This window comes from Lathyrus oleraceus, chromosome 6 (genome assembly GCF_024323335.1).
Source record: "Lathyrus oleraceus cultivar Zhongwan6 chromosome 6, CAAS_Psat_ZW6_1.0, whole genome shotgun sequence".
Lineage (NCBI taxonomy): Eukaryota > Viridiplantae > Streptophyta > Magnoliopsida > Fabales > Fabaceae > Lathyrus > Lathyrus oleraceus.
The window spans coordinates 159,181,679-159,192,127 of NC_066584.1; positions in this window are offsets into that span (position 1 = coordinate 159,181,679).

Below are 10,449 nucleotides of genomic sequence, written 5' to 3' on the forward strand. Positions count from 1 at the left end.
CCTCAAGCCCTTAAACACATCATTCTTTTTATCATTATATTCAATGATGCAACAATCTTTTGAAATGATACTTTATACACTTTGTCGCATAATTGGCTAATGCTAATAAGATTGTGCTTAAGGCCTTCAACTAAAAGGACGTCTGAGATAGTAGTAGAGGAGGGATTACCTACACTACCTTTTCCGAGTATATCTCCCTTGTTATTATCATCGTAGGTTATAAATCCTTTCTTCTTAGCCACAAAATCAAAGAATAAGAAAATGTCACCCGTCATATGTCTTGAGCATCCACTATCGAGAAAACACATTCTCTCCGTAGCCTTAAGACATTCCGCCTACAAATTTAAACAAGGGAAGGAGGTACCCAATTTTCATTGGGTCCTCTTGTGTGAGTTAAACTTTGGTTGCATTTGGGAAAACATTGAAAAATGCCTTTAGGAACCAAAAATCTCCTAAATCGGCATTTAGCAATAGTGTGTCCCCTCTTGCAACAATATAGACAATTTAAGTTCGGATAAGGGTTTCTTTTGCTAACTTGATCCTTTACCAAATAAGTGTATTTTTTATAAGGGTTATTCATGTTACTTCTAAAATGTGATTGATCAATAGAAAAGGTAACTTTAGGTTGTAAAGCCTTGTCTAATTTAGCTTGAAGATTTCTAACTTCTCTTTGCCAAATGTGACAAGTTTCACATCCAGACAATCTAAACAAAAATCCCCTATCATCTTCAGTTTTTCCTTTAGTAGCCTCTATCATATATTTCTTAAGAGTTTCTAATTCCTTTTCGGAATCAGAAACCTTCTTTTCTAAATACCAGAACATTTTCTTATTTGAGGCTAAGCGTTTAAAAGCTTCCTTGGCCTTATTGTGTAGAGTACTAGAGGCTTTTTACAAATCAAAATAAGACATTTTATCAACATGATCATATTTAGAATGAATTACATTATTTTTCTTCTTTTGATGAGCCATAAGAGAAAGATTGACATTTTCTTCTTCATCACTTGAGTTATCATCGCTTGAGGGATCACTATCGCTCTCCCATGCAATGTATGCTCTTCTAACTTTGTTAGATTTCTTGTGATGTTTGTATCTTCCTTTGTCTTTCTTCAACAATGGACAGTCTGAGTTATAGTGACCGAACTTTCCGGAATTGTAACATGATCCTCTTGACTTAGTTGTCTTACATTCTTCTTGATTTAGGATTTTTGATTGTCTTCTATAGTTGACTATATTTTTTCTGAATGTTGAACTTCATTCTTTCTAAGGTATCGGTTTTACCTCCTTACAAATAGCCCCATGTCTTCATTCGAATATTTATCATTATCACTTGATTCACTCTTCCACGTATCATTAATGGATGACTTAGAACTTGAAGCCTTTAAAGTGATAGACTTCCTTTCGGTGCCCTTAGCTTTCTCATTATTTTCCTTCTTTAGACTATTTTCATGTTTCTCAAGGTTCATGAGCTCTTGCTCATGCTCTTGAAGCTTACCAAACAATGTTGTCATGTCTAATGTTCTTAGATCATTGGATTCCTTAATCACGATGACCTTTGGTTGCCATTCCCTGTTAAGGCATCTTAAGATTTTGTTAGTAGCAACATCATTAGGGGTAGTTCTATCAAGATCATTTAACCGATTGATTAGATGAGAAAATTGCGTTTGCATATCAGCAATGGTTTCACCATCCTTCATATGAAAAGGGTCAAATTCTTGAGTCAAAGTGTTGATTCTAGCTAGTTTGACATCATTGGTTCCCTCATGGATAATTTGCAATGAGTCCCACATAGCTTTAACACCAATACAATGGGAAACCATATAATAATCATCAACACCTAAGGCGGTGATGATCATATTTCTGGCTTTCCAATCATAGCTATACTTTTTCTCATCCTCTTCATTCCATTGTGCTTCAGGTTTAGGTATAATAACACTATCCGCATTAGTCATCGTTATTTCCATAGGACCATCTTGGATGACATTCCATGCCTTCCTATTAATAGAGTTGATATGGATACGCATACAATCTTTCTAATAACTATAGTTTTCACCAGTAAAGATAGGCGCTCTATTGTATGCCCCTTTAGGATCGTTACTCATTTTCTAAACAGTTATATGCGAAGCATTAGATGAACCAGGCTCTGATATCACTTGTTAGACGATAATACCGATCTAGAAGGGGGTTGAATAGATCAGTATTTAAAATTTAGCGCTTTTTAAAATTGTTTTTAAAGGTTGCAAACGCTCCCTAGACTACGATCGTCTAAGCGATTCATTAATGGAAAGATCGGATATGCGGGAAACCTAATGGAATGACTAAGATAAAGATAATCAACAACTATCTTAATCAATCGATCAAATATACAAATCCTTGATATAGTTACCACTAATAATGAGTTAACATAATGAGAGAACAAGTTGTAAGACCCCAATTTCGACCCTAAGATCTCATCATTTTCATTGGCTTTGGGATCACACATTGGCATCCTCCTTACCCCTAATTCATTAGGTTTGCATTGGGATAGAACACCAAGCACATTTTATTCCATCATACTTTATTTTCTTTTGTTTACTAACCAAAACACCAAAATTATGTCTATGTATAACTTTGTTTCTTTTGTAGGTAGTGTGTGCATCCACTTGTGCCCTATCAAGCTCACAACTAGGGTTTGAGACTCTCATGACAAGAGATCAATCAAGGAATGGTTCACAATAGTTCTAAACATCATATGTGGATCCCCATGTTCTTAATTTTCCAATTTTATCAATAATCCATCAAGAGTTTGAAGCTTGTTTGCCTTGGAAGCCCTAATTCATATGGGTATCTTGTGTGATTTCCTCAGTAAGCTTCTTCAACAATTGTTTCAATATATCAAGGTATACTTAATTATACATCACCTTATGCATATATTATCCTCCATGAATCCCAAATATCAAGAAAACTTCAAGTTTGCAAGTTGGTTCAAAGATGTTGACTAGAGAAAGTCAATTGGTCAAATCTGGGGTTCCTTAGACCCAACTCCTACAATGCTTGTCATATGAAAATGATTCAAAGAGAAACATTACTATTTATGACATTCCAAACAACTTGCATGTTTGCATTAAGAGCTAGTTTTTCTTGGAAAGTCATTTTTTATGGTGAAACATTATAGGTCATTTTGTCTGTGCCCTAGTTAGGAGGTCAACTTCCAAGGACCATGACTTGATAAATGTTTATGAAATAAAGGCCATCCAAGTTTCATGATCAAATTCAATATGTCTTCTCCAACTTTTATTCTTTGAGAAATGTCAAATTCCACTTGCAAGGGCATGTGCCATGAGGAAACATTATAGGTCATTTTGGGCCATCATCATTGAACAAGCAATTTTCCTCAACTTCTAAAATGAATAACTCCCTCATTCCAGATCCAAATGATGTCAAATTTGTGACTAAATTGAATAGAAATTAAATATATACAACTTTGGTGAAGAAACCATTTCCTTTTGAAGCTCATAGCAAAAGTTATTCAAGGTGGAAGAAGTGGTCATTTGACCTGGGACATAGAAAAGTTTCAACGATGTTTGATTTCTCAAACTTCCACCCAAAATTCATCATGATCCAAGCTCCAAATGAAAATTTGTTCAACATCAAAGTTTTTCCCCTTGATGTTACCTTTCCAAATCATCTAATATCACTTCATTTGGAAAACAAATTGAAGGACTTGCACATGGTTCCTTTGGTGGGCTTGTTTTGGCAACATTTGAACTCAAATGACTATTTCCTTTTGCATGCTTCCATGTGATGACTTCAGTATCCATTATGCATGAAATGGAGTTGGATTGCATCATGTTTTAGGCCTAATTAAATTCCCATGCACCCATGCACCAATGTTGATATTTTTGGCCAAAATTGAAAAGGTGCAAAACTGAATTCCATGGCCTATAAATACAACTACATTGCCTCAAGATCAACAGGCACACCCTGCCCAAGCCTTTCCAAGCTATCTCAGAACCCTACTCCATAGAATTTCTTGAAGGTTTATTTGAAATCGATTTTGAACTTCACCTTCTGTTTTGAGATTAAAACTCCAAGGATTCATTGCCATTTTCATCTCAATTGGTCATTGCAAGCAAGAGGAGGAAGAACCAAGTGAATTCAGATCAAGATCAAGCCAAATCATTGCTACCCGAAGGTGATTTTTCCAAAGTTCAAACCTTCGATTCTCACGCAGTTCTTCTCCATTCTCTTTGATTATTGGTTGTCTGAAGTCCTACCAATGTACACAACAAGATTGAGTTGCTTTAAGGCCAAATTTAAGCAACTCAGATCATGCACCTCAAAATTCAATTCCTCATATCTCTCAATATATTTGGACTTGGACAAAATTGAGGCCAGATTCGAGCTCCAGAGCATTTTTCCTTTGAATTAGAGTACTCATTTTTTATTTTAGTGAAAGTTGGTGGTGGACCAGTCCAGTGAGGTCCACCGGAGAAGGAGACCGGAGCTAGGGCTCCGATGGTGCGTTGGCACCTTCTAAACCTTCTTATCTGATTCAAATGTTTTAATCATGGCCCTTAGTTCTAATTACCACGCGTGTGGCACATTGACTTGGTTCCCCCATGTTCCCTATGCGCATGACCATCAGATATCCCACCTCAATTAATGAGGGAGATCTGATGGCCCTTTTTTTTATTTTATTTTATTTTTTTATTTTCTTTTAATTGCTTCGATTTTGTTTAATTCATAATAATTTCATTTTTAATCCAAAAAATATGGGACTTTCACAAAAAATCTTTAATATATTTTCCTCTTCCATAATTTGAATTAAAATAATTTTTTGGATTAATTTTGATATTTTTTGTGAATTAATTGAATTTGGACTTATTTTTAAATATTTTAAATACTTTTGACTTTCGAAAAATCATGAAATTTTTTGTCTAAGGTCCTTTGACCTTGTTTGACCTAGGATAAATCCCTTGGCCATTTACTTGGTGATTTGAAGGGAGTTGAGGTTTTGTCCATTTAATAATGCATTTTAATTCAGTTTTAATTTTATTTTTAATTGATTAAATGTTTAAAAATTATGTTGAGCCATTTTTATGGTCTTGTGATGTTTGACTTTCTGTTTGGGCCTTGGTCATGGTTGATTAGACTTTTGTATGATCATTACCATTGGATTTAGGGGATTGATGAAATGTACATTTCATGTCCCAAAGTGAATGGATGGTATTGATTAGATGAAATTCCTCTCATGATCAATTTGTATTTCTACATCCCTTTCCCTCTTCATCTTCATCCCGCATATTCTTCCTCAATCCATCATTGACCAATGAAATCTCTTCATGTTTAATGCTAGTTTATTCATCAATGACCTTGTGTCAGATGAATCAACATCAGTGTGACTTGAGATAGGTCTTCCCTTTTTTTAGTGTTTGGTATGTTTTAGGAGTTTGGTTTTTTTTATACCAAATCTCTAACATGCATTAACACCTATATTTTCATTGCCCGACCTCAGATAGTTGTGACTTCTACATAAGTCCAATTATGATTTCTTAAGATAGAGCTAAATTTATCCCTCAAGGCATAGCATTCTAGTAAGTGAGATTGTAAGTCTCCAATTCTTCATGGCATTGTGTGGGAACTTGATCTTTTTTTCTTTGATGAGAGATAGTGGCATACTTGTTAATTTATCCAAGTTGTAGCCCTTCTCATGGATGATGTCTTGGTCCAAGGGTTCATACTTGTGAATGAATGGTTTAGTGTTCTCCTAAGCATGACTTAATCAATTAAAACTCATCATCAACATTTGACTAACCATTGACTAACTTCTTAATTAATGTTGTCTTGTTTTCAAGTCATTTACTTTATGCAATTTAAATTTCAGTACCTTTATCATTCATTGCCATTTACATTTCATGCAACTTGTTTATGTTTCAAGTGTTTTCACTTTGCTCATTTGAGCCATATTTTGTGATTGTATATATTGTTTGTTTGTATTTTGTTTTGTTTGTGGTCTTAGGACCTTAAAACACCTAATAACAACAAAAACCCCCAAAAAATATCTAGTTGGACTGTTGGGATTTAATCTGAACTCCTGGAATTAGAACTAGGTAACATTCTCTGTGTTAAAGGATTTGGCCAATGCAAACATTTGAGACTGAGTTATCTCTGCATGTGCCTTCATATGATGCAAGACCTTGGATGCCTTGGATTTATCTGTTACTCTGTCTCTGTGCTTATTGTTATATTATTATTTTTGGCTATGTCTGATAATTGTTCTGAGTTGATCAAGGAATATTTCATCTGCTACATTGGAAGATATTGAAGACTGCTAACTATTGGAATGCTTGCCTGGATTTTATGGCTATCTTTATTTGATTCCTTGGTCTTCATATGATGCTTCGATATTGCTTATGCTTGTTGCTTGCTAAAGTTTAAAGGAAAATGGATTTCCATATGACATTCTTGTCTGTTGGATTGCATCACATTGGTCATATCTTTTCAACTCTTAACTTTTAATTTTTGTCTAGGGTAGTCTCTTCATCTCCTCCCACTTCTTAAATTTCAAAATCTCTGCCTCCTTTCAAAAACTTTCTTTGCTTATGATTTCAAACTGAGACATGTTTTAATGATTAGAAACTTTGGCCTTATGCCATTGAATTTTCAAGCTTTTTCTTAAATCAAACTTGTAAATAAACTTAACCATATTGACTTTAATTTTAAAAAAAAAAAGACAAAAAGAACTAACAACCTCATTCAGTCTTTGGCCTTTTGTTCCCTTTTCACTTAAACTTTTGTTAAAATCAATTCACCAACTTCTTTGAAATTTTAACCCTGAACTACGAAGTTTTTATCCCTCATTTTTATGTTGGTACGTAGGCATAAGACCGAAGGTCTTGTCAAACAAAAAAAAAATAATCAATGAATTCTTTTCTCATTCCCTCACTCTATATTTTATCAAACATCATTTATACCATAAACATATGCACACAAAAAAGGGCTCCCTAGGAGTACCTAGGACACTCTGGGTGCTAACACCTTCCCTCTGTGTAACTAACCCTTTACATGTAATCTCTGGCATTTTATTAGTTTTGATTTGAAAACTTCTTATCTTCGGGTTTTATTCGTACTTTTACCTTTTCCTTTGGAGACAATAAAAGCACAGTGGCGACTCTGGTTTTACTGACGTCAAGTTTATCCATAGCTTGATGGTCATGAATTTAACGCTACAAAAATTAAGTGGCGACTCAGCTGGGGAGTAGTCCTCAATGGGTTTAGCCTAATTTTGTGTGAATATCTATCTGTATATTTGATTGTTTGTTTGTATATATTTTTGTATGATACTCTATCTGTTGTGCTTGGTGATCTCTGTGAGGTGAGATAAGTTCTAACCCGAACTTGAGTGCAATTAAGATAGGAGGATGGTATAGTCATGTTCAACTCGTCTGGAGTAGTCCTTAACGAGTTGGCTTGAGACCCATCTACTCAATGGAGACCTATTTAGAGTTACTGATGCCAAACAAGTAATTTGTGGATAGGCATTACTGTCTCTAATTTGGAGGTTCGAGAAGCTAAGGACAGTAGAACATTTAACCCAACTTGGCCTATTTATGACACAGTGCGGAGACTGTTCAAGTGTAGACTTGATAACAGTTGTTAGGCGATACTACACTCAGACGAGTTTCTCTTGAGAATATTATGGGTTGATGAGTCAGTCATCCTAACCTATAATATTCGATAGATGGAATCAAGACACTGGGAACTTCTTAGAATATGATCTACAGGTTTTTATCCTTAGTACACTCCTTTGGGATGGTTCCTAACCCGACTTCATGCTCGTGAGTCACAACAAACCCTTTGATTCTTGGTTGATCCGACCAAGTCTTGTCAATATCAATGGAACTTGGGTGTTGATAAGGTGAAAACCATAATCCACCAAAATGGATGATTGATCTTGATGATGACTTGATCCATCCCTTGACCTTTGTTTGTGTTTTCCTTGTGTGTGATCCCTTGTGTGTGATTGTTGCATTCATGCATTCATGCACATCATAACATTCATCATAGAAAATAAATTTCCAAGAAACTAAGGTCTTATTTGCAAATATTTTCAGACCATGGATTATGGACGAAGGAACACTAAGAAGTACAATTTCAGATGTCCTGATTTGAAAGAGATAAGGAAGTTGTCATCCTTTGTATTAGATCCCTTGGAATTCAAGCAACGTCATGGGAAACTCTTGTCTGTGTTATCTACTGATGTGGTTGAGGGACTTCTGAGTGTTTTGGTTCAGTTCTATGACCCTCTTTATCGATGCTTCATTATTCCCGACTATCAGCCTGCGCCCATGTTAGAGGAGTATGCACACCTCTTAGGTATACCCGTATCGGACCAGATACCTTTCAGTGGATTTGAGGAGACTCCTAGATCTCATGTCATAGCTGAAGCTCTTCATCTGAAAGAAATTTGATATTGATGCTCACTTGGTGAAAAAAAGGGGTATTCTTGGGTTGACTTTTGAGTTCCTCATTGGAAGAGCTATTATCTTTGCTCAAGTCGGTAGCATGGATGCTTTTGAAGATATTTTTGTTCTGCTTATCTATGGTTTAGCTTTGTTCCCTAACATTGACGGTTTTGTTGATGTTAACGCCATTAGTATCTTCTTGATTGGGAATCCTGTTCCGACTATGTTGGGTGATATGTATTTCTCTTTACATTTGAGGACTTCCAAAGGTGGTGGGACTATAGTGTGTTCCGTTCCTCTCCTATACAAGTGGTTTATTTCGCACTTGCCTCATACGCCTGCTTTTATAGAGAACCGACAATGTCTACGATGGTCTTAGAGACTTATGTCTCTCACTAATAATGATATTGTTTGGTACGATTCCACATTGGGTAGCTTGGATATTATTAACAGTTGTGGTGAGTTCTCTAACGTGCCTCCGATTGGTACGCAAGGAGGAATCAACTATAACCTTGCTTTGGCCCGTCGTCAACTTAGGTTCCCCTTGAGAGATAAACCTAATAACGTTCAGTTAGAGGGTCTATTCTATCAGGAGAGTAAAGATTCCCAACTATTGAAGAGCAGAATGGTGCATGCTTGGCATAATATGCATAGGAAGGGAAGACTCTAGCTTGGTTCGTGCAACTGTATAGCTTTAGAAGCTTACACTATTTGGGTGAAGAAGAGACCTTTGGAGTTCAAGATGTCGTACGCTTGTGAAAGACCTATGTGTTTGGTTATGGCTGAGCCATCAACTCCGCCTAACCAAGATGTAGAGGAGTTGGAAGATGCGCTTGCCAAGATGAGGCAAGAGAAAGACATGTGGGAAGAACGATTCCATGCTTTGAGCCGAAAGCATGAGGAGTTGGAGCTTGAGTCGAAAGACAAAGATGCACTTATTGAGATTCTTGAGGAGCATGCAGTGAAGAGACAGATAGAGTCAGAGGGTTTAGTTGCCTCTAGTATTCCTCAGCCTTCCGGTGCTTGGAAGAAGATTATTGATCAGCTTGTCCACGAGAAGGCTCAGACGAAGACGTCCTTTGAGTCACAAATTTGACGCATCCGAAGGAAGTATGCTCCCATAACCAGATCATCTGTTGCAGTTGCTAGGGATCCTTAGGATGATGTTTTCCTTTTCTCTTGTATTTCTATTTTGGTTTCTAAAATTATACTCAATGTAATCCTTCCAAATTTTATGAGTAAAAAGAGATTTTACGGCCAATTGAATTGTTATTATTATTCTTATTCTTATTACTAATTAAAAATATTTGCAAGTAAGACTTCATTTATTCCTTGAAATTAAAAACAATAAAAAATATTGCATTTCATGCATCATTTGCATATCAGGTTTCTTCCATCGGGTGTCTTATCAGTTCCTCTTTTGTGTATCAGCCAAGCTAACTCACCACTACAACACCAAAGCTAATCGATTAAGAAGAATGGAACATCTAGAGAAAGAAAAGAAAGAGCTAAAGGATGAGATCGCCAGACTCACAACCTTGATGGAGTGTGTAATAGCTGCTCATAACCAACCGTCTCCACCTCCCGCAACTCCTCCCCCTCAGAGGATTGTCATCTCAGAGATTATCTCATCAACTATTCTTGTGGCGGCTATCTAGTTTGTTCCTGCCATGCCAGTTGGATTCCCGTGGGGAATGCCACCTAATTTTGTGCTTGAAGGGTATGCGCCTACTTTTGCTTCTGTGCCGGCATCTAGCCCGGTCCTGACAGTGCCTCCTACTATTTTTCACACTTTGCCTCGTGTCGAGGACACCATTTACCACTCTAAGCTGTCTGAAGGTCCAGATGTTTCTGAGAAGATGGATGAAATGAAGGATCAGTTTCTTTAGTTGCACAAGGAATTGAAGACTCTGAGAGGGAAGGACTTATTTGGCAAGAGTGTTGTTGAACTACGTTTGGTTCCAAATGTCAAAATTCCGGTGACATTCAAGGTCCAAGACTTTG